The following is a 23,947-nucleotide window of genomic DNA, read 5'->3' as shown; positions in this document are numbered from 1 at the left end:
TATAAAATCTGCAATAACTGTTTAGGAATACAGGATGAAACTCATTAACATATAACATATATGTTATTCAATAAAGTCTTTTTAAATAATCAGCCATATGTGCGACATTAGATCTGCATGAGGCTTCCTGCAATTCCGGATCAGGCTTCATTTAAACTACTCAGCCTCCAATCCAGTTTCTGAAAGCCGGTTTGTGCTTCTATGAAACTAAGCGGGTTCAATTAATAAGCATGAATCAATAATGTGCCCAAGTAGTGCAAATATAGGGGATAACATGCGCGGAACACTTACGTTTATAATCCAACTGTTTATGGAGCCTTACTTCGATTTCCGGAGCTGCCTATTGTTTCAACTAAACAGTGTAATAATGCATTATATTTTTTTGGAGCAGAAAATTACATATACTGTACAAGTTGCTAGTTCTATTTTTGTACAACTGAATCGTTTCCATGAGCCGGAATGCTATCAGGAAGAGATCCTTTTGGAGTAAGGCAAGTAAATACGTATGATATGCTTAACCCACCCTTTTTTCCACCCGTTAACAAAAATTCGGGATTCAGTTTACGGAGGCATTCAGTAAGTCATCTTAAAAGCAACTTCTTGAAACCCCGCCCTTCCACCGCAGCAGGGAAGGATCACATGACACGCTTTACAAAAAGTAGGTAAAAGGTTACGCCGATGCACAAAACACGACTCGACTGCAAACGTTCAGTTGGTCTTTCAGGCTCTGCAGAAAACGCTCCGAAGGTGTCACGCATTCAAAAGGCACGAAAAACAATTCAAAAGCAATCCACAGCTAGCTAAGTTACATTCAAGCCAACACCACAGCAAATCTGGATGCTAAGAACATGGTAGAATTATTCTCGATATTTTCCCCCCACGCAGTGCTGCAAACAACGTAAGTCTTTAAATATCTAAACCCCCCCCCTAATTAGTTACTATATTAGTTTCCAATAATTATGACGAGGAAGACCCTCCGCATTTGTAAATACCAAGGAAGAGAGGAAGCTGTCAGCGCGCTTTCTGCCATGTGTTTCTTGCCCTTTTCTGAACAGTATGAGAAGCCCACACAACAGCTCCTCTGCTGGTGCTCCAGGGCTGACCTGGAGCTACAGGAGGAGATATTTAACCATTCTTGTCAAAATGTCTGACAAACCTCAGTATTGACGGAACAGCAAGCATTGAGTCCTACCCAAGCAGCATGCTTTTTTTTCTGGAACCCTTATCCAGAAGTGTCACTTCATGTTTCTACCTTTAAAAGATATGCCATCAGATGAATGCATGCATAAATACCCAACAAAGAGAAGGAAATGGGTTTCTTTTTTCCTCATATTCTACTGTCATACAGCCCACTCCCTGCTTTATTCAAGAGTAAGTCATATTACATCCAAAGGATGCATTCCTATTGCAATGTGCATGGGTTCAAAAAGTTATATGGCATTATCAAATTGGCCCAGAAGTAGCACCTGCTCAGCTCCATGCTTATGACTGGAGCCTGCAGGTATCTAAACGGTTTGAAATTAATATTTTATGGGATTCATAGTACTTCACCAAATCATAGAATCAGAAGAAGCAGCTTTGTCATTGAGACCAACTTTCACCTCACTGCAAGAATCTAAATTAAAGCATGGCTGTTTGGTCTCACCTAAATACATCCCATAAAGGGGAACCCGCCAGGTTTCTGAATAATTACTTCTATGATGTTTATGAAGACTTTTGCCCCTAACATTCATTAGGAATCTGTTGTCCTGAAACAGGGCAATTCTGCCCCTGTTCTTACTTAATTGCTAAATAGCACTGTCCTGATTTTGTGTATGCAGCGCTTGATAAGACAAGCAACTGGCTGATTCCTCCAGTTGTGCTGCTCTCCCTCTATCCTGTGCGGCAGGAGAAATGAAGCAAGTCTGACCCCAGACTTCCATATAGGCTGTGGCACTTCTCCTGTGATAATTGTTGAATTTGAACATACCAAAGTTTTTAAATCCCAGTTCAGAATTCTGAAAATAACAGATACGAATAGCATTGCTGAATCTGCTACTTCAGGGACAGCTCTAGAAAAATTCTACTGAAGATATCTATTTAAAAATATCCAAATAGTTCTGTATTAAACATTACTTCTCCTCCCAACATACTTACTCTTAACAGTATGAGAGTGCCTCACTAACTATTTTAAAGGGCATATTTTCATAATGGCACATTTGCCTTATTCCCAGCTTGCCACAAAGGCAACCTACATTTGAATTTCCCTGTTCCAGTTTAGAGGTAGGACTTTCCCCCTTGACAAACAATACCTGATGACATCTCATTAAAGCTGTTGACAAAGTCAGGGTTGGAATCTGCCTAGCTTCTATTAGCCACTGTAGGCTCTCCCCTTCAGTTGCTGGATACCACCATCCATGGGCATTTTGGTGTATCTGCAGAAGAGACCAGGCTTTCACAGAGGCAATTTAGGGGACGAGACAGATTTGAAAAGACATAATTTAAAATGGGTCGCCAAACTTTTGGACCTTGGGGACCACCAAACTCATAACTTTAAATCCCGCGGACCATTAATATGAATCCAGCATGCTGCTCACTGAAGCGCTTGGACTCCCACTGACGGGATGGGGTCCTTCAGGCACTTAGCTTGGCTGCCTGTTTCTGCAACTTTAAATACTCAGAGTCATTTGGACCTGTTTCCCACAGAAAACAAAACACTGGGATCTCTCTCTCTCTCTCCCTCCCTCCCCTCTCCCTCTTTTTTTTTCTTTCTTTCTCTCTTTCCCTCCCCCCTCCCTTTCTCCCTCTCTCTTTCTCCCTCTTTGTCCCTCTTTCTCTTTCTCCCTTTCTCTTTCTCCCCCCCCTCTGTCCCCGGGGGTGAGGGTGGAGGGAAAGGAACCTCTGAACTGGTGCTGGGTGGTGAGAATCTGATGTCCGGAGGCCAACGAGCCACGTGGGGAAGACCAGATGGCTGGTGGGGAGGTGGGGCAACAGGGACGATATCAGCGGCAAATGGACTGATACGTGTGGGAGATCATGGCATCGGAGCCCTTCCTGGGTGTTCCCTGGCCTGCAAGGGGTGGAGGGAAAGGAATCTTGGAACTGGTGTTACCTCCTGGCTCTGCGCACCGAGGAGGTTGAGTGGCTGCCAGCGATGCTCTCAGGGGAAGATATTGCAAGGGGGAGGCTCAACCCCCTCCCCTCAGGAGCTTCTCTTCCTCCTCGCCAGAAGCACTCACACGCAAAGCACTCACCACCCCTCTAGCACTCAAGCCACTTCCTTCCCACTGGGCGTGTGAGCGCTTCTGGCAAGGAGGTAGAGAAGCTCCTGAGGGGAGGGGTATGTGAGATCATGGCATTGGAGCCCTTCCCAGGTGTTCCCTGACCTGCGAGGGAAGGGTGTGATCTCCTGTGCCCCTCCCCTCAGGAGCTTCTCTTCCTTGTTGCCAGAAGCACTCACGCAAAGCACTTATCGCCCCTCTGGCACCCAGCAAGCCTCCTCTTTCCCACTGAGCATGAATGCTTCTGGCGAGGAGGTAGAGGGGGTTGAGCCTCCCCCTCGCAACATCTTCACCTGAGGGCATCACTGCGGCTCAGGAGGTCCGCGCTCTTCCCGCTGCTGCTCAATGTGCTGAGGCAGGAGGCAGCAGCCACGACATGGGTTTGCTAGGGAGACTGCACAATTGCCCCACTTTCCCGCCAGCCACCTGGTCTTCAGCACACTGCGGCCCACCAAAATTTTCTCACGGCCCACCAGTGGGCCACGGCCCATTGGTTGGCAACCATGATTTAAAAGCTCCATTGAGCTCAATTTACTTCTGAATGGGAAGGTCAGGCATGATATTACCCTCTGAAAAAAATATCTGAAAAGTAGCCAGGGGTGCAGGGGTTGCGTAAGCACCCACTAAGCATCCGATCAGTTCCCCGCCCTGACCTCAACTAACACCCCCCCTGTTTCTCTCTTTCCTCTCCCCCCCACCTCCCCTCCAGGTCTTCCCCAGTGACCCCTCCCTGCACAGAAGCCTCAGCTGGTGCTTTCGGGCTCTTCCTCGCCCTCCTGCATGAGATCCTCCGAGCTGCGGGCTAAAGGCGGCAGGGCTCCTCCGGGCTGATTGTGCAGGCACCTGGCAGCTGGGGGGGGGGTGTGGAGGAGCGGGAGAAGAGACCCGGGGCGTGACGTGGGTCCACTTTCCTCCCCACGGAGAACTTTTTTTGCGTCCGGTGCGGGTAGTTCGGCAAGAGGCGGGCAGCTCTATAACCCCAAAGGCAGCTCTCGCCTGGCATCAGTGCGCGCGCACACCCACACACACAAAACACCCACTCAAACACCCACTCGCTATCCCCACAGTGCAAGAATAACAGGAATAATAGTCTTCTTCCCCCCCCACTCCGCCCGCCACTAGCCTTGCGGTTGCGACTTGTGTCCCCGCTCCTTGGCTCGGTTTTTCCTGCAACTGACTCCCGCCTCACACTTTTGAAAGAGCAAGAGCGGCCCGAGGAGTCGTTGAAGCGCGCCCCATTGGGGGGGTGGGGGGAGAGAGAGAAAGGTGTATTATTACATGAGCCTTTTAGACTCGTGAGAATGGGCTTCCCGGGCAAAAAACCATTTATTTACATCTGGGCGCCCAGGAATCGTTTGCAAAACCACTTCGCCTTCGCCAGTCCTCTTTGCAAAGCGCTGCCGCGGCTCTTCCTTTTTGCCTTTCCCTTCCCGAGGCAACGCGGGACTGGAGCCGCGTGGAGCCGCGCCGGGCAGTAGCAACTCCTGACTCAGGGGGCCTCCGAGGGGAGGGGAAGGAGGAGAAGAAAGTGGGGAGGGGCTGATTCCCCCCAAAAAATCAGAATTCCAATTTTAGTCGGAAGAATATCATGTCTGGAAGGTACAAAAGCTCATAAACTGTATGGGAAGAAAACTTTCACTGGCCATGTTACAATCTTGAAGCCTGAAACATGGGAAAATGTGTTGGAGCTAAACACCCAACCTCAACCCTACTATGCAATAGCTATTCTGAACCTCTACATGAAATTGCATTATAATTGCAATAATTACTTGGCCTATATAGTGATTTTAACTGTTACTGTGGATAACATAAAACTATCTCAGAAATTCCAGGACTTATTAAAAACAATAAGATGAAACAGTGAACATTCTGCTGGCTCATCTAGCTATTCCAGTAATACAAGAATCACTGTGACGTTTATGCCCATTTACCCGCATTGCATTAGGTCATAAATCAATAATGTGGGATGAAGTTTAACCTACACCTACATTATATTAAAAACATCTTTCTTAATCCTAAATTTTTGTAAAATATTACTTGTTTTCTCAGTATCAAGTGTTCAACTGAAAGCTTAGGTATTTCTTGGCAATATAACTGAAATTTCCAGATTGCTAAAGACTTATAGGGATAGATTTACCAGTACACAATGACCTGAAATTAAATATCATATTCTATCTCACATCTTTACACCTGCATGACTCTCAGTTAACCTAAACTCCAGAAATACATGTTCATTAGAGATATATATCCAGTCTTTTAAAATTGTTTGTATGAAACGTGCACTTTTGAAACAGACCAATTTTGCTTAAGAAAGATGGCGTTCTTATATTCTGGAGATGAATCTTTTAAATAGTTTTCACTTTGCTTACCCAATTTAAAATCAATTAATTAATTTAAAATGCTTCAATTTGTCTAAAACTTCAATATTAGCATCTTATGGACAATCTTAAAATATGTAATTTCTTTTAAGAGTAAGAAGAGTTTGATATACTCTATATCTGTGATGGCGAACCTATGGCACATGCGCCACAGGTGGCACGCAGAGCCATTTGTGCGGGCATGCGAGCCCCAGCCAAACTGCACTGTGCATGCGCATGCCTTCCAGAAATACTGGAAGTGCTGAAATGAGCCCGTTTTCAGGCTCCAGAGGCTTCCCTCAAGCCTCTGCGAAGGCAAAAACAGCCTCCCTCAGGGTCCAGAGGCCTTTCGGAGGTTGAAAATGGGCACTTCCAGTATTTCCGGAAGGCCCATTTTTCGGCCTCCCGAGGCTGCAGAAGCTTCCCTCAAGCCCCCGGGAGGGCGAAAACAGCCTCAAACGGGCTGAAAATCACCTGGGAGGCGCATGCATGTGCAGTATAAGTAAGGGGACAGGGTGGGGGAGTTGCGTGTGCATGCACGGGAGGGGGTGCATTGCATTGTGGGTGCCGCATGTGCACTATCGCGCATGTGTGCGCTTTCGGCACACCACAACAAAAAGGTTCGCCATCATTGCTCGATATTGTCAGCTAATATTTTCTCTTTCATAAATATACATTTAGAAACAACACCAAGAAAAGTTAAAACAGCTTTTCTAAAAAAAATTATATTTTTAGTATGAACATTACACATTTTGTATCATGTAGTACTGAATTCAAGTCACTTGTTTTTATCCCCACTTCTAAAACCTAGGGAAGAAAGGTCCATATGAAAATAGAACAGCAACTAGTCTCAGAAAACGTAATTTTTGAATAGCATTTTCCTAATACATTTTCCCACTTACTTGATTATACCCCTGAATCATCATGACTAAAGTGTATGCTTTTGGCTTGAAAGGGGAGGGAAGAGCAGTGTAAGACTAAGCAGTTTTAAGTAGAAAATTTATTTCTGTTTCATGCATTAAGAGGGGATTACCGAATGACTGCTTTATCTTGTAAGGCAATTTTAAACATTGCCATAGTACAGTAAAAGTTCCTTAATAGTGTTCCTTGCTAAAGCATTTTCTAATTTCTCAACTCAAATGAGAAGACAGCATGGTGATGCTTCTGTGTGGGTTGGACTACATTTCCAACCATCCTCACTGGAAGGGTTGCCCCTGGCAGTTGTGAAAGCTATAAACCAGGGGCAGGGCCCTGTGTGAAACTGGGATGCCAAGGAGCAGAATTTTCATTTGACCTTCCAAACCCATTCCTATTATAACTCTATGCCAATGTAGGTTTCAGTGCTCCACTACTCAATGAACACAAAACTCCAAATGCTTGAGTAATTCTTTGGGAATGTACATTCACCAATGTTTCCTTCAAATAAAAATATTTACCCAAGCAATCATGCCACTTCTCGATTCATGTTCTGAAATAGGTCACCTTCAGGTACGAGGCAGATGCAATCCCCTTCTTTAAAACAAGCACCCCCTCTCCCCCCAAAGTCCACATTTCTAGAGAAATCTACTTTGGGGAAGGCCGAAGTAGGGCGGGAAGAGGCTCTTCCAGGTGGCCTACAGGAAAGGTCTGCCTGAAGCGGAGGAGGGAAGAAGCCCCAAACGGCGATGACAGTAAATGTCAGCTGGCAAAGTCAAAGGTTCATCCAAAGTGAGCGCCTGGGGTTTGCAATCCGTGTCTTCTTTTGAAACTCCAGCAAATCCTCAGGAGAACAAGCAGGGAGAAGGTAGCTATTTTTTTTCCCCCGCCAGGAACTCCGGGTTCAAGTGCCCCCAGATGGCCCCCCTCCTCCTTTTGAGAGCCCCGCAGGAGGAACTCCCGGCGGGGAAGAAACGCTCGTGTGTACATAATTCCCAGGGGGGGAGAGCCAAGCACGCTCCGGACCCCGCCAGCCCGGCACCTGCCCATTGCCCGGTTTCTACCCCCGCGCCGGCCACACCGATTCAAGTAAGGCTCCGTTACCATCCACGCCAACTACTTCCCGCTCCACGAGTACTACTCGTTCGCTGCAAACGGGGTTTTGCAAAGCACGCCCTTTCTTTAAAGGAAGGGAGCGGAAGGGGCGACAGGCGAGGCGCAAATGAGGCAGGGCGGTGTGTGTAGATTATATGGGGGGGGGGAGGGAGGGTTGCGGGAGCGTCACTTACTGTGACTTACTTACTGTCCAGCGAGCAGCAGAGGAGACGGGAGGAAAGCGCCTGGCCTCCACGAGCGCCAAGAAGCAAAAAGGAGAGGGAGGGGGAAGAAAACCCACGCGCGGTACAGCGCCCCGTTACCGGCTAGGGCCGGATTGGCTAGCCTGCCGACACAAAAGGCGGGGCCAAAAGAGGCGGCGACGGGACTGCGGGCGGAAAGCGCGGCGAGGAGGGAGAGCAGGGCGGGGACGCCTTTTGAGACCTCTACGGCTACGTCCGCAAAAGGGAGGCTCGCCAGTCTGCTCTCCTCCGAGTCCGGCCAAAGGCCGCAGAGGGGAAGCAAGGGGCCTGCTGACGCATCTCTCGCCGCCTCCTGTGAAAGGCTGATTCAGATAAAAGCATTGGGAACTCGAAGGGGTGCCCCGTCCGGCGTAGATCGCGCAACGGGTCAGGCGCGGCTTCAGTATGAAGAAAGAGAAGCCGCACGGAAGCTAGCGTTGCAAAAAACGGGGCCCGTTGCAACTTGCATCGGGGCCAGAACTTCCCAGCCGACCTGTTTTTTTCCCCCTCGTCTGAAGGTCTGGCCTTAGCTTGTCCCTAGTCCGGAATGTAAAGAATCTTAAACTGAACTTTCCAGTTCGAGAAAACTGGATTTTCCACTGTGCCCGATAAGGTCCCGCCAGCCGCGGGAACATAGAACGGTGGGGGCGGTGCCTGCCTTATTTTATTTATTTATTTTTATTTATTTATTTATCTGATTTGTCAATCGCTTATAAGATAATAGATATAAATATAAACATGATTAAAAATACAGAAAATAGTTACGATTAAATGGGGACAATAGGACAGGCATGGTAGGCACGACTGTGACTTATGCACGTCCCTTACAGACCTCAGGAATGGGGTGAGGTCAATAGTAGATAGTTTAAGGTTAAAGGAGTGGGAATTTGAGGATGTAAACAACAGTCAGGTACTGCATTCCAGGCATTGACCACTGCTGCTGACCTACTTTCTGCAATCAAGTTTGGAGCTGTTATCATTAAGTTTGTATCTGTTTTGTGCTCTTGTATTGTTGAGGTTGAAGCTGAAGTAGTCATTGACTGGTAGGACATTGTAGCAAATAATTTTGTGTATTACACTTAAGTCCAACTGTAGGCGGCATAGTTCAAGGTTGTCCAATCCCAAAATTTCAAGCCTGGTGATTTTAGTGACCTAAAATTTCAAGCCTGGTGATTTTTAGGTGACCTGTTGCAAAGTGCGACCAAAAGTGCATCTTGAAAGAGGAGAGATATAAATGTGCATGCTCCTTTGGGGACCCGGGATATGCTATGCCAATGCCATTGTCTAATCGGGCCTGAAAATAACGGTATTCAACCCATGAGAATAAGGGGTTTGATTAGCAAGTTGCTGGGAACACAGAAGGGAGTAAATTGCACTGGATAGGGGAAGAGCTGATATCCCAAACATCTCTAGGTATTTTAGGATTAGAAGAGGCTGTTGGACATAACTGGGGACATCATTTGTGTTTTAAGGTAAACATTATTTATTAAATGTCTCCTATTCTTGATTTCTCTACAGTTGCATCAATATTGTAAAACAAAAATTGTTTCTAATTGGCCTAAATAAGGAAAAATGAAGCTAATAAATGCCACCTGGTGAATTGGGGCTGAACTAAGAGTCTGCTGCTATCAGTTTATTCAGTTAACAGCTTTCTTCACAATTTAAGTTGACAATGAAGGAAGCAAGGTTGGTGTGATCCAAATGTCAGGAACAAAGGAAATTTTGCCCATGTTCAGTTATGCTAAACTCCTTGATTGCCAGAGGGCTATTATCATACAGTGGGTTTCACAGAAATAATTTACAGTGAATCCAACTGTCTTCCATTCTTTATCTTCCAGTGTTTACACACAATGTCATCTGGTTTTCTTGTTTACTGCAAAAAATTGAGAACAAGTGCTCTTCACTGACTATTAGGAGCTGTCCACTTGAAAGCACACTCTCTGCAATAGAGAATTGCTGTAGTTTGTTCACTTACTTTACTGTACTGTTTCTTTACCAAATTGTTGTCATAGGTTTTTCCCATTTTTGTATCTCCTTTTCTCTGGCATCCTGTTTGATCTTATTGGCAGCTTAGATTTCATCTTTTCCTAACTTAAATATTGACTATCCATCAATCCATGAATCAGCAGAAAATACTGTCAAGACGACCTTTCCAGTCTCTATTCTCTATCCTGCCTCTACTGTGTCTTCTATACTTGGACAACTATTGTCTGACTTCATAAGGGAATGCTAGGGATGGAGAAGGATTGAAACTGACCAATTACCAAACACAGCACAGTTTAACTAATCTCATTTTCTAATGATTGACAAAGCTTTATGGATTTTATATGCCATGAAGCTATGGCAATATGCTATTGTCTTAAGCAGGAAAGATCTGCTTTTATACCTGGGCTGTTTCATTCATGGGATGGACATGAGATGAGGGCAGCATCTTGCAACCCTAAGGAAAGATTGGATTATCGGTACATAAAGAGGTTTCATTAAACTGGATTAAGCTGCCAATGAAAATAAGGCCAGTGTGTCTTGTATTCTAGAATTCTATATTTTAATATTTTGGAACCCAGAGCCTCTGACAGATACAGACAAAAGCGGAAAATACAGAAATTAAAACAAAACTATAGTACAGAATGCAGATAGAAATATTGTGCAATGGTCACCTCAAAATTGATTATCTAAAAGTAGTATACACATATTACCTTGTTATTCTTGGGAATTAATGAATATTTATTCATTTTTCCAGGAGTATGTTGTTATAGTAAAAGATAATGTGATTCTGACACTGTCGAGTTCTGTAATTATATTTTATCTAATCTTGATACAACTCAGGTTATGAGTTCATTAGTCTCAGGGACACATTGTTCCATTCATGACATTCCTTAAATGATTTAATTATCTACATTATAAAATTTTAGTGACTTTTACCCTTCGTGACTCACTGCTTGGATGTTTCTGAACAAGAAAAATCTTCATTCTTATCAAGAGGTGTGTATTTCTCTTGTATAGCTACTACAGAGATCATAATAAGAGTTTTTGTTGTCAAACTTTTCTTCACAATAAACAAAAGTATTACTTCACTTTTCCCAATTCTAATTTGCAACACACAACTGCTCTTCAGAATTAGATCACTACCATAGCAACATGCTGTCTAATAATTGTTTTGAAAGTAAGTTGGCATTAACTGAACTATTAACTTGCACAAGAAGGTAGGTGAAAGGTATTGAAATTGCCCTATGTACTTCCTTGGCCACTTACGTTAATAGGTTTATCTGCATGTTTGCTAATATACCAGAGCTGCCCTTTGTCCTTTAATGTGATTAAAAGGTCACACCACAGCTATTGCATGTTGAATCTATCCAGTGGATCAAAGAGTTAAGTCAGAATGGCAACACATTCATAGATACTTGGAGAAAAATGTTGGACTGGTTAATAGTGAAAAAGTTATGCAGATTAATTATTTCAGATGTTTAAAATTTTGTATTTATATAGAGCTGAGGCCATAATTATATTTTGTTAATGTTACATTATGCTTTTCATATAGAATGTCCTTAGTTCTTGGATTAGTGTTTTTTATTTCAAAATTTCTGATACAAGACTGGAACCAGGAACAGTTCATTCTGATCAAATCTGGTGGGATAAAACTGTACATGCTCACAGAGATAGCATGTGCTCAAGCTGAGTTTTTGGTGAATGTGTTGGGTGAAATGAAGAACTATATGGGAAGATGCTTTCTGGTAGAAGCCATCACCATTTCATAATCTGAAATTCCTCTGCATCATAGTTCAGCAGTTTTCCCCCCCAGAAAGAAACATTATGTGATGGCACACAATGATACCCACTCTTTAGAGTAAAATAAAAAGCTGACATTTCATAAATTCCTGAAATTATGCCATTTTTGCTGAACTTTATTTTTGCACATTTTTATTTAAATAATGTACTCATAAGATTTCATGTGAAAATAGAAAGAAAATTATCTAAGAGCTACAGAAATTGGGCAATGCTTAATTTGCTAAATCAAACATTCAGTTTTATGAGATTTGGCAGTTTCAGGTTTGGTTATTTATATTTCTTATTTAATCATGGGAATTCAGATGCCACCATGTTCTATATTTTGTGAGATGTACAAGTTCCTGCACTCTTTAACAGAAGATCTATAGGAAGCTTGATCCAAGGCTAGACTACTAGAACCAGGGTTGGAGTGGCCATCTTCCAAAAGAAACGGTATTGCTTTTTTCAGCAAAATTATTAAGAACAGTGAAGCTGGAGGGAACCAAGATATCACCAAGGAGATTTTAAAAAATGGTAAGAAATCACTTCTGCATGAGTTTTCTCCCGCCAGTGGCCCGCAGAGCTAGTGGAAGACTCGGACAGTGAGGAGATTGGGGAGGAACATGGGCCAGTCTTGAAGACTGGGGAAAGATCTGATGAATGCTCTGCATCAGAGGCAGAGATAGGACCAGGGCTGTCCGACAGTTATCAGCTGCCTTTGGAATTGGAGATCAGTGGGGCAGAAGAACAGCTGGAGCCTGTTCCCAATGTGCACGTGCGCAGAGCTGCCAGGAGAAGGGAACAGTTAAGGAACAAAAGTTGACTCAGGAGTAAAGGCACAGGTAGACAGTGAATGGCCCCTCCCATTGGGAATAAAGAGGAGCAAAAGGGAGGGGTGTTTGCAGGAGGCAATTAGTTTAATTAGTGTGAAGATTTGTTCATGATTCTCAAAGACTCCTTGCCAAGTATTTTCTTGTACAGTGTTGCACTTGGAAGCTATTGGCGTGGCATCTTTCCAAGCCTGATAAGATCTGTGGTTGTAATTCACCCTTGAAAGACTGTTTGCCAGAACTTTGCTGGATGTGAATGATAGGAATTCACGTTAGCCTAATAAAAATGAGTTTTGTCGGGACAATGAGTCTGTTTCGTGATTTTGTGAAGCCTAGGTCAGAACAGCTATACAGGACTGGAAAATGAACATAACTAAAAGATCCTGAATAGATCTGGCAAATACCCTAACTATGTCTGTTTCAAAAAGGGAAATAAAGTCCAAGGCACCAACTGGTGAGATGAGATGAGAGTTCTGGGGGGGGGGGGGACTTCCCTTAGCAATTAAAGAGGAAGGCCAGCCATTCTCTCTTTCTGGCTCTGGCAGCAGGAGCTGAGCTGATTAAATTTCTGAAGTTAATCAGCTCAGTGTATGAAGACTTAGACGTTCTATGGTATCATGAAGAGGTAACAAGGGCAGAGCCAAACTGACCTTGTGTATGAAAGGATATGAACAGCATTGTGGAAAATTTGTAATGGCTGCTATCTAGTTGCCGGGGCAGGATTCTACCAGTTCGCACCTATTCACTAGAACAGGTTGTTAACATTCTAAGCAGTTCAGAGAACCGGTTGTTAGAAGAAATTACTGGCCTAATCCTGTAAGGAAAGCAGGAAGGAAACATTCTGGTGTTGCTTACGGAAACTGCCTCTCTGTTAAACCTTATTACATTCTTGTCAGGACTAGACTTCCTGTCTCAGGAACATCTCTGGAGTTTTCCCCCCCTCCTTTACTGGTACTTTGCTTGTGTGGAGTGACCATTCAAAGTTACAATGGCACTGAAAAAAGTGACTTATGACCATTTTTCACACTTACGACTGTTGCAGCATCCCCACAGTCATGAGAGGCCAAGCAAGGAGATGCGTGCCTTGATGTGAGTGATATTGAGTTGGCCACACCCAGCCAATAACATGACCACCAAGCCATGTCCACCCAGTCACATGACCACCAAGCCACGGCTACCACCTAAGCCACGGCCACAGAACCGGTTGTTAACAAATTTGAATCCCACCCCTGTCTAGTTGGTCATGGTTTTCAGCAGCCAAGGAAAGAAAGCCAGAACTGGAGAAGTTCCACTATGTTGATTGCTCATTCCTACAGTCAGCTTATTTTAAAGTTTGTCCCAATAAAGGCAGGGTACCATATTTTCATCCAGCAGAGCAAAGGCCATTAATATTTGTCTTTTGCTCAGCTGAAGATTGCAGCATTTATTTCTCAGTTGCTTTCTACAGTTATGGTTTGCGTATAGCTAGCCTGAAATGTTCAGCTGCAACTTCCAAGTCCCATAGTTTTGCCTGCTTTGCTTCACAAGGAAGCACAGCAAGAATTAGTGTCTCAGGAGATGGACTGACATACTGCTTGTATAAAAACACCGTTCCACCATATGGTTCAGGTCAGTACTCTTCATAAAACTAATTTGCTAATGTTTACTTTTTAAAAAGCAACTTCCTTCTCTTCTAGCACTTATCTGCTCTCTTTTCTCTCTCCTGGCAAAAGGGAAGAAGAACCAGGCTTCTATGCAGGCTATTACTTTCTATTTCCCCATCCTTTCATATGTTCAATCAGCCTCAGACTGAGGCCACTAGAATGATATGATTAAGTTAATTTCTGTCCAAGGAAACTATGCTTGTGCCTATGTGCCAGGTTTTTTTTTTTTTTTACTAGTGACAGTCTATACCAATATTTGCTAAGTTGAATGTCTAATATTTACTATTTGGGGCCCAATAAATATGGCATATCTAGCAAAAAACAATTCATTTATGCTATTAGTTTTTCAGTCCATGGGCTTCAAGCTCCTTCTCCCTCCCAAATCTCATCCCTCCCATCATAAGTGATGAAACTGTGCTTACAATGCAATGTATAATGTCTGAAGGGGGTTCTGCTTCTGGCCACAGTGGACCTTCCCTAAAGGAGAAGATTGAGTGGCTGAAACCAAGTCCCTTGGAATTGGTATTTAGAAATTTACTTTGCTAGGAATAATTTCAAATGCCACCTTCCAGGAAAGAGAACTTCTCTTCTTAGTGCTTGGAAGTATTGTAGCTTCTTCTTGACAGCTAGAAAAAAGTTGGGGAGTGGTATGTGGATTTAGGTGACAGTTAGGTGACATAATTTAATCGCAGGAGGGAGCCTGGCTCAAGAAAAAAATCTGACACATAAGGCCAATCCTATTACACTGTATTAAACCCAGGCTGGTTTGAATAGAAATAGTTATGTGGAAAATCCAGCTGAGCAATCCATGCCATTATGTGATGCATGATTTTTTTTCATGCAAATTATGTATTGGCATTCTTGTTTGCATTGTACGTTAGTATAAGCAGAGAGCTAATAGTTGTATTTAAATAACTGAAAATATAAAACACTGGGTGAAATACAATGTTCTGCAAGTAAATTTTCTAGAGTGTGATTTTAAAAAGGGAAATGGGGCTGGATTGCCTCTTCCTTGCTTCCATCAGTGGAACTCAGCTATTAAAATGTAATCTATATAATATACAAATCTCTCCACCCCACAAATTCATGTCACTTGCAACTAGAAATCTATAATGTTGATCCTCTGAGATGCTAGAAGCTTTACAGCACTGAGACTGGGATTGTTGACCTCCAACCAGTGAGCTGCTTATTTAGATATATACTTATCAACCCTAAGTTTCATATGGAATATTCTGATTGTAAATTGGAGTTCTTCCCCCACCATCATGTTTCAGAAGTCTTTTCATACAATACACTAAATCATAAACTAGCCACCTATATTTTAGCCTAGTATGCTACATGAACTGTGGTCTTATGTTAAATACAAGGTTTCCTGTGTTTTCCAAATCCAGAAAATCGGGTTATCCGAATAAGTAATATCTTAAAAGTAGAAAATTATTACAAAAAGGAGCCTTTCTTCAGTTACCTCTTTGCCCATTTGATTTTTCCTGTAATTAACCTTTTCAAAACTTCCCTGCAAGTGTCAATTTTTTGCATGTTAAACTTGACTTAACCACCTGGACGTGATTACTGAGTAAATATAACATGCTGAAGATGGATCCTGACAAGCATAAAACCTAGCCACTCTAGAGCCAATGTCCACTATATGAAAGTATAATTAACTGTTTGTTCAACATTATTGCTAAGTACCTGGACCGACTGATGTTTCAATACTGCAATTTAAGTGGCAAGTAAATTGCATTATGAGAGTCACGCACCAATGCACGCTGTGCTTAGGGAACTATGTTAATAGCAGATCAACATCTGTGCACCTAATTGTGTATATTGCTTGGGATATCAGCTGCCTGGTTAGAAATATTGTGAAGAGAAAGAACATGTCTGCTGCCTCCAAAAGGAAAACTCTTTGGTTCTGTTGAAAAAAGTTGGAATCCAAGAATGAGCTCTGTTTGAAGACCAAGGATGGATGTGCAGGGAAACAAGGGGAATGGGAAAGCTTTTTGCTTTACCTCTAGTCATTGATCTCAGGGCCCATCTTTTATACAAGTTGATCATGTTGGATTGATTTGATTGAATTCAGTGGAGCTTACTGTCAGGTAAAGGAATATAGAATTTTTTCCTATAATATATTTGGCATTTAAATATCCTATGGCAAAAATATTAAGCACCTTTTTTGAACAAAAAAGAATACTGGCAGCTAATTGCTTTGGTTTACTATTTTCCATAGCTGCTGGCTACTTAACAAACACAATACTTGTAGTAAATGGCAAGACATTTCTAAAAAAAAACAGATTAAATCTATTTCCTTTCTTTCGTCTTCTATTACACAGGGATAACTGCTTAGGAACTCAGCACTCTAATCACTCAAGAGATTTGATCAAAGTGGTGACAAATGAAGTACCCTTCTAACTTATTCAGGACAGCTGTAGCTAATATTACATCCAAATTCTAACAGCCACTTGTGTTCTTGCCAAGTTTTAACCAGGGAATAAATCCGCTGAGGATTTAATTTGTACACATTCACACAGATGCCTCTGTGCATGCATGTATTATGGGGAGGAAGGGCAAAAAACCCTCACCTTAAGACCACAAATAAGACAGAATAATTGAAACAATAGGAGATACTTTGCTGTTCAAATAATGATCATTATGGTGTTCCCCATTTCCACTGTGAAACTAATTTTACTTTCATACTAGTGACAGTTTGTATTTTATCAGTGTTTTGGGAACCGTGTTCTGTACTTCTATAGTGGGAGATTACTAGGAATTGTGCTGTAAAGCTTCTAGCATCTCAGAGGTTTCTCACTCTAGCTAATAGTAAAACTCTCCCTGTTTTAACAAATATGCAGTCCAAATCTATGCTTATTTATTTATGTTAATATTTTTGAACTGCTTTTTTATCCAAAAGAGTCTTCAAAGCAAAATGTAGTTTTAAAAACAATGAAAATAAGAACAGCACAATATACCTCTGAACTCCAATAGAGAATATTCATAGCTTAGACATGAACTGTAGAAATAAAACAGGCTACACAAAAACAAAAGGCTGGAACAGATGGCCTCCAGCAATCACATAAATAGGGATTAACATCGGATAAACAATCAGGCAGAAAACAATACCCTAATCAGGGAACTACCAAAGGAGAAAATCATAGCTCTACCAAAACTCCCCAGGCAAACTATTTCATATTGACCTACACGCACTAATGTTATCTAGTTGGGCAATGAAATGTCTGCAAGCAAACAACCAAGCTCAGGCAACATCAAAACTATCTCTAAAATTTTTGGGGAGATGATGAACCCAAGAATGAATATTAGTAGTCAGCATTCCCAGGGCGGTCTCTTATTATATCTTCTGAGATTATGTTAAATACTTCAACCCAGTGGTCCCCAACCTTTTTGTACCAGGGACCAGTTTCACGCAGAAACACTTTTTCAAGGACCGGGGGAGGAGTCGAGTTTGGTGGTTTGCTTGCAGACGTTTCATTACCTGACTAGGTAACATCTGATGTTGTTACCTAGTCGGGTAATAAAACGTCTGCCAGCAAACCACCAAGTTCAGGGAGCACCAATGCCTCCTCATTGCAACTCTGAGCGACAGATCTTCTCTTCTATTGGGACATTTAAAACGGAGGGTTTCAGCTGCAGATTCAGGAACTGCGCCTGGCTGAGGAGCGCCTTCAAAACTGAGTGCTGGGCGGCGGCGGCCCGCGGCTGTCTCCGCGGCTGCAGGACAAGTCCCTGCAGGACGGCTGAGAAGCCCTGCCTCTCGGCCCTGCCTCCCTCAGCCTCATCCCTCAGGTGTCTGCCTCGTTCCTCTCTCAGTCGCTCTCTCGCTCCTCCACTAGCCCAGGAAGAAACTGCTTCAAAGAAGCTGGCAGGGTGGCTTTTCCTGTCAGCGCAGCTCCTCCAAAGCACCCGTTCACCCCCACCCCCCGCCTGCGGTTCAATCCAGTGCTCCGTTCTGCTTGCCTGCCTGCCTGCCTGCCTTCGTTTCTGGTTGTTTTGGAGCAGCTTCGGCTGAGAAAAAGAGGCGAATAGTTATTATTCTCAGCCGAAGCTGCTCCGAAACAACCAGAAACGAAGGCAGGCAGGCAGAATGGAGCACTGGATTGAACCTGGATTGATTGGCGGCGGGGTGGGGGTGAACGGGCGCTTCGGGGGAGCTGCGCCGACAGGAAAAGCCACCCTACCGGCTTCTTTGAAGCAGTTTCTTCCTGGGCTGGTGGAGGAGCGAGAGAGCGACTGAGAGAGGAACGAGGCGGGAGGAAACCAAAGCCACTGAGCCAGAGAGCAGGACAGGATTCGGTTGCTTCCTCCCTCCCCTTCTTTCATTTGTGTCCTTCATCCCTGATCCCAGCAGCATTCACCAAAGGCGAAGAAAGCCGCCATTTTTATTTTATTTTTTATTTTTATTTTCTTTGCGGCCCAGTGCAAAGTGATCCACGGACCGGGACCGGTCCGCAGCCCGGTGGTTGGGGACCCCTGCTTCAACCCTTTTCAATCAGCAAATCCAGAAAGCCCCATTTTGTTGTTGTTTCTTCATTTTCACCATATCCATTGAAAGTCTTCAGTCTTTTATTTTAAAAAAATGTTATTTTATCCCTCACCAAGCAGGTCAGTTTTGCCATTTCTGCAAATTTTGTCAACAATACATTTCTCCATTGTAGGTGTTTCATCAACATTGTGCATATAATAGTGTTGCTACACTTACTATATAGAAATCCAGTCTTCTTTGAGTCTTTTCTAACTGGTTATCCATAAGTTCCAATAACAAAGTTCTGGTTTCATCTGAATATGAATATTGGTTGCCACTTTTTAAATTATTGGTATCATATTTATTTGTATCCAATATCTTTTTTGTTTTTCCACAACCCCACCATGCATGGTGAAATGTTCCTTCATGATTTTCACACTTCCAACATTGAGTAGAAGTACCTTTATGCCGTTAGATAATTTTTGCTGGTGTCATGTACCAGTGGTACCTTTCGTTTGAATTACTTCAATGTGCACTACATGAGCATTCAGAAGCTTCAACTGGTGCAGAATTTCCTACACGGGTAGTAAGATGTGTCAGATATTCGACCCATGTAACACCATGGTTTTGTGAACTGCATTGGTTGCCACTGTGTTTTTGAGTTCAATTCATAGTGCTGGTTACTACCTTTAAAGCCCTTCGTGGCTTGGGGCCAGGTTATCTTAATGGAGCATCATCTCCTAGTCATTTCTACACATCCAATTCAATCAGGCAGGTTGAGCATGTTGTGGCGGGAACCAGAAGACATTCTCTGCTATAGCCCTGCTCACTGGAATATTATTCTTCAGATATCAGGATGACCCTGACCCTGTTGGCCTTTTGCAAGACTGTAAAGACATGGATTTATGTCCAGGTCTGGGGCCCCAAATGTGCTAAAGGTCCTTTTTTTCTGGCTGTACTAACATCCATAGAAACAGTTTCACTTGGTGCCATATATATTTATTTTGTACCGTTTTGATTATTTTGTTTTCAGTTATGTTTTATGATGTATGCCACCCATGTGTGGGTAATCAAATAAATACATTTTTATAAAAGCTGTCTCTTAAATTATAACATAATGTGAATTTCAGTCTTTTTAATCACATTCTCCATTGATCCATCTGTATAGTATAATCAAAATTCTTTCTTTTTTGAAAATTTTATTTGGGTTTTCACAAAAACAAAATACAAATAAAATATCTTTTTTGAAAATAGCATGGTCCCAGGTTATCACTTCTTCATACAGACACAAAACTCAATTTCATGCTCATTTTTATATTCTATTCCATATCTTATTACCATTTTATATTTTCTACATAGTTTCCCCCCTCTTAATTTTCTCAACTTTGTTTTAATTATCTCATCTCAATTCAAATCATTATATTTATACTTTTGTCTGTCCTGTTTCAATTTCACATTATCTTTTCTTATTAAGCAAATTTTTCCCTGTAGTTACCAATTAGAGCATGACACCTTTTTATCCTTTAATTTTATCCATTCAAACTCTTATTTAAGCTTCAATGTATACCTTTAAGATTATATCATTCAATATAATACATAACTTCAAATTGAGTTCTGCTTGGTACATTCTTAAAATAGAGACTATATTCTTAAAAAGAAAAAATTATATATATATGTAAATAAAACACATTCCATTCCAATTCAATTCTATCATTAATATGCATTAAAATCTTAACATCTTTAACATTTCTCTTCAATTAAATATCATGCTTCTTTGGGAACACTTATAAACTTTCCATAGTTAATTCTTTTTTTTCCATATTTCTCACTTATATTTTTATAAATCATTACTAATAATTAAAAATTTTGCCTTTTAATTCTCTCAATCATTTTAACTCATTTATTTATTAACAAACATCCCACTACATTACAGTAAATATTTTATCCATCATATTTTCTAAAATTATTTCTATTTGTAATATAACAATGCTATCTTATGTACCTTTGCAGAATCCCTTTTAAAATTAAATTTTCACCCATTATCTCTAAACAAGCTTATGGTTACAATCCTTATATCTTTTCTCTGTTTCTCCATTTCTTGTTTCTGTTTTTTACAACTTCTTTTCCTTGCTTTCTTCCCCCTCTTCTTCTCCCTCCCCTTTTTACCCCCTCGTCTCTCTACTTCTAACTCCTCTCTTCTGTTGCTTTCTAATGTTATACTTATCTTTCAAATTGTTCTTCTTTTTGGTTGTTTTTTCTAGTCTTAAACCTTTAACTCTCTTTTCCCCCTTTTCTTTTTTCCCCCCACTTAAAATTATTTGATCATTAAAGATGGCTTCTTCTTTGTCCCAATCTTCTTGTTCTGCAAGCGTTTCTTGTTGCTTCTCATAGTTCCAGATCTCCATTTCTAAGAATTGAAACACAAAGCCAAAAGAACTTCTCCCTTCTTGTGCATCTTCTTTCCATTTTTTAAGTTCTGTTTTCAGTTCTTCTAAGAGTGATACCATTTTAAAAACTTTTAAACAACCACCCGGTTAATTTTAGTCATCTAGATGCAAAAACCAAAAATCACCAAATAATCCAAATAATCCAAGGCTGTTTCTACTTGCTTCTTTTTCCCACTTTCTCTTCCTGGGGTTCTATTATTTTGTTACCAAGTTTCAATTAAAATGTATCTTTGAGGAATCTTGTTAAAATTTCACTGTAAGTTCCTTTTAATTACAGTTCCATTCCTTAATTCCAGGCAGTCTCCTCCATTTTTCCAGATCCTGCCCTTTTATTCTTTTTTTTTCTCCTTTCCTACTTTTAAAAACTTTCAAATGTCCAGAAATCTTTATTATCCCTTTGACTTTTATTTTCAGCTTAGACGCCTATTAATGTCAAAGTGGATTTCTTTTCAATTTCTTGCTTAAGTCTCTTAGCAATCAGTATAAGGAAGGGAAGAAAAAAAATCTAATCCTTTCCCTTCTCTCTCTCCTTCGCAGCTTCAAAATCTTCTTTGGGAACAATGTTGTTAAATTTAAATTACAGGGTACCTTATTTGTTGCTTTTGCTGTTTGACCCGGTCAAGCAAAATTTTCTCTTCTTATCTTCCTCCTGCACATTCTTTTCCAGTCAAGTTCTTCTTTGTGGTGGCCATTTCTGACCACCGCTACAACCGCCTTCGGGAAAGGGAGTAATGGCCAGCTGGGGAGGAGAGATGTGGCTCTCCTCAACCCTGCAGGCAGTCTCCCCCCTCTTCACCACCTCTACGAGGTGGCTTAGCCCCCAAACCAGCCGGCTAGGGGCGCTTCAGCAGCGAGCACGGATCGAAGCCTCGGAGAGATGAGGTTTTGGTCTGTCGCCGAAGAAGCTCAAACTGGAAGTCCTTATAATCAAAATTCTTATTCAATTTTATCATGCGCTTTTTTAACTTACTCTTCTTCAGTTTCAAACTCAAAAAAGTTTATACATTTTTTATCAATCAGATGTTCATCATTTGTACACCGCTCAATGTTAAATTCCGTCTTACATTGTTCATTTCCAGTTATCTTTCTATGTTAAATCTTTCTGTTAACCATGCATATAAAAATTGAAAACTAATTCTCTTTTAGTCATTTATAATCCTGACTTCATTTTAAAATATCCATATCCCTGTACTAACAAATCTTGATATGTTAACCATTTTTCTATGTCTTCTGTTTTTCCCCCCTTATAAAATGCTTCTTGTGCTGAAACAAAAAAAAGGCATTTTGGGGCATAACCTAAGTTTATAGCTATTCAATATTCTTAATATGGCACTTCTAACATAATGTTTTCTTAAAATCTAACTAAGGTTTTCTTCAAATCTAAATAACTTCGACTTCCGGTTTGAGCTTCTTCAGCGACAGACTGAAAACCTCGTCTCTGCGAGGCTTCAATTGGTTGACCGGGTAAAACAGCAAAAGCAACAAATAAGATACCCTGGAATTGAAACTGTTAAAAAACAATAACATTGCTCCCTAAGAAGATTTTTAAGCTGCGAAGGAGAGAGAAAAGGGAAAAGATTTGGTTTTCTCCTTTTCCTATACTGACAGCTAAGAGACTTAAGCAAGAAATTGGAAAAAAATCCACTTTGACATCAATAGGCATTTAATGCTGAAAATAAAAAGTCAAAGGGATAATAAAGATTTCTGGATAATTAAAAGTTTTTGAAAACAGGAAAGGAGAGAAAAAGAATAAAAGGGTAGGATCTGGAAGGGAGGAGACTGCCTGGAATTAAAAAAGAACTTACAGCAAAATCTCAACAAGACTTCCAAAAGATACATTCTAACTGAAATATTGCAACAAAAACCCCAGGAAGAGAAAGTCGAAAAAGAAATAAGATATAACTCGGGACTATCTGGATTACTTGATGATTTCTGGATTCTTGGTTATTGTTTTGAATGACTAAAATCAATCGGGTGGTTTAAAACTGTTTAAAATGCCTCCACTTTTAGAAGATCTGAAAATGGAACTTAAAAAGTACAAAGAAGATGCACAAGAAGAGAGAGGTTCTTTTGGCTTCATATTTCAGTTTTTAGAAATGGAGATTTGGAATTATGAGAAACAACAAGAAATGCCTGCAGAACAAGAAGATTGTGACAAAGAAGAAGCCATCTTTAATGAACAAGTAATCTTAGATGTGGGGGGGGAAGGAAAGGGGGGAAAGAGAATGGAAAGTTTAAGATTGGGAAAAACAACTCCAAAAAAAAATAGAGTGAAAAATAAGTATAAAATCAGAAAGCAACAGAAGAGGGAAATGCAGAAGAGAGAATTAGAACTAGAGAGACAAGGGGGTAAAAAGGGGAGGGAGAAGATGAGAGGGAAGAAAGCAAGGAAAAGAAGTTATAAAGGACAGAAGCAAAATATAGAGAAACAGGGCCTATTTAGAGATAATGGGTGAAAACTTAATGGAAAAAGGGATTCTGCAAAGGTACATAAGATAGTATGGTTATATTAGAAGCAGAAATAATTTTAGAAAATATGAAACAATGTATGATTAAAATGTCTTGATAAAATAGCTATCGTAATTCAGTGGAATGCTTGTCAATAAATGTAACAAAAGGTATATTTAATGATTTATAAAACGTGAAGAGAAATAAGGGAAAAATTAATTATGGAGATTATATGTGTTTTTAAGCAAGTATGATATTTAATTGAAAAGAAGTGTTAAAGATGTTAAGATTATTAATGATAGAACTGAACTGGAATGGAATGAGGGTTTATAATTACATATATTTAAAATCTTTCTTTTTTTAAAGAATATAGTGTTTATTATAAGTGTGTATAGTTATTATAGTGTGTATTATAAGAATGTACCAAGCAAAATTCAATTGGAAGTTATGTATTATATATTATATTGAAGGTCA

General features: G+C 41.1%; 1 protein-coding gene and 1 long non-coding RNA gene across 10 annotated transcripts in view; one reads left to right on the top strand and one right to left on the bottom strand.

The window, feature by feature from the left end:
* Window positions 1-10,783, bottom strand: part of CPT1A (carnitine palmitoyltransferase 1A) — a 51,033-nt gene extending 40,250 nt beyond the window's left edge. For 2 of the 9 annotated variants that reach the window (XM_087950715.1, XM_087950720.1), the window contains exon 1: window positions 7,836-7,984. The gene's annotated coding sequence lies outside the window, so the exon portion shown is untranslated. Of the gene's footprint in view, window positions 1-291; window positions 622-992; window positions 1,104-7,053; window positions 7,539-7,831 lie in introns of those variants that run through there. The other 7 variants (XM_087950716.1, XM_087950721.1, XM_087950717.1 and 4 more) reach the window with 6 other exon arrangements.
* Window positions 810-23,947, top strand: part of LOC113412465 (uncharacterized) — a 76,934-nt gene continuing 53,796 nt past the window's right edge. The window contains exon 1 of the long non-coding RNA XR_015746627.1: window positions 810-898. This is a non-coding gene — a long non-coding RNA (uncharacterized LOC113412465). The remainder of the gene's footprint in view (window positions 899-23,947) is intronic.

The sequence above is a fragment of the Notechis scutatus genome, chromosome 1 (genome assembly GCF_049901735.1).
Source record: "Notechis scutatus isolate UNSWTSFEM ecotype Mainland chromosome 1, rNotScu1.2, whole genome shotgun sequence".
In the NCBI taxonomy this organism is placed as follows: Eukaryota; Metazoa; Chordata; class Lepidosauria; order Squamata; family Elapidae; genus Notechis; species Notechis scutatus.
This window is presented reverse-complemented; position numbering and strand designations above follow the sequence as displayed.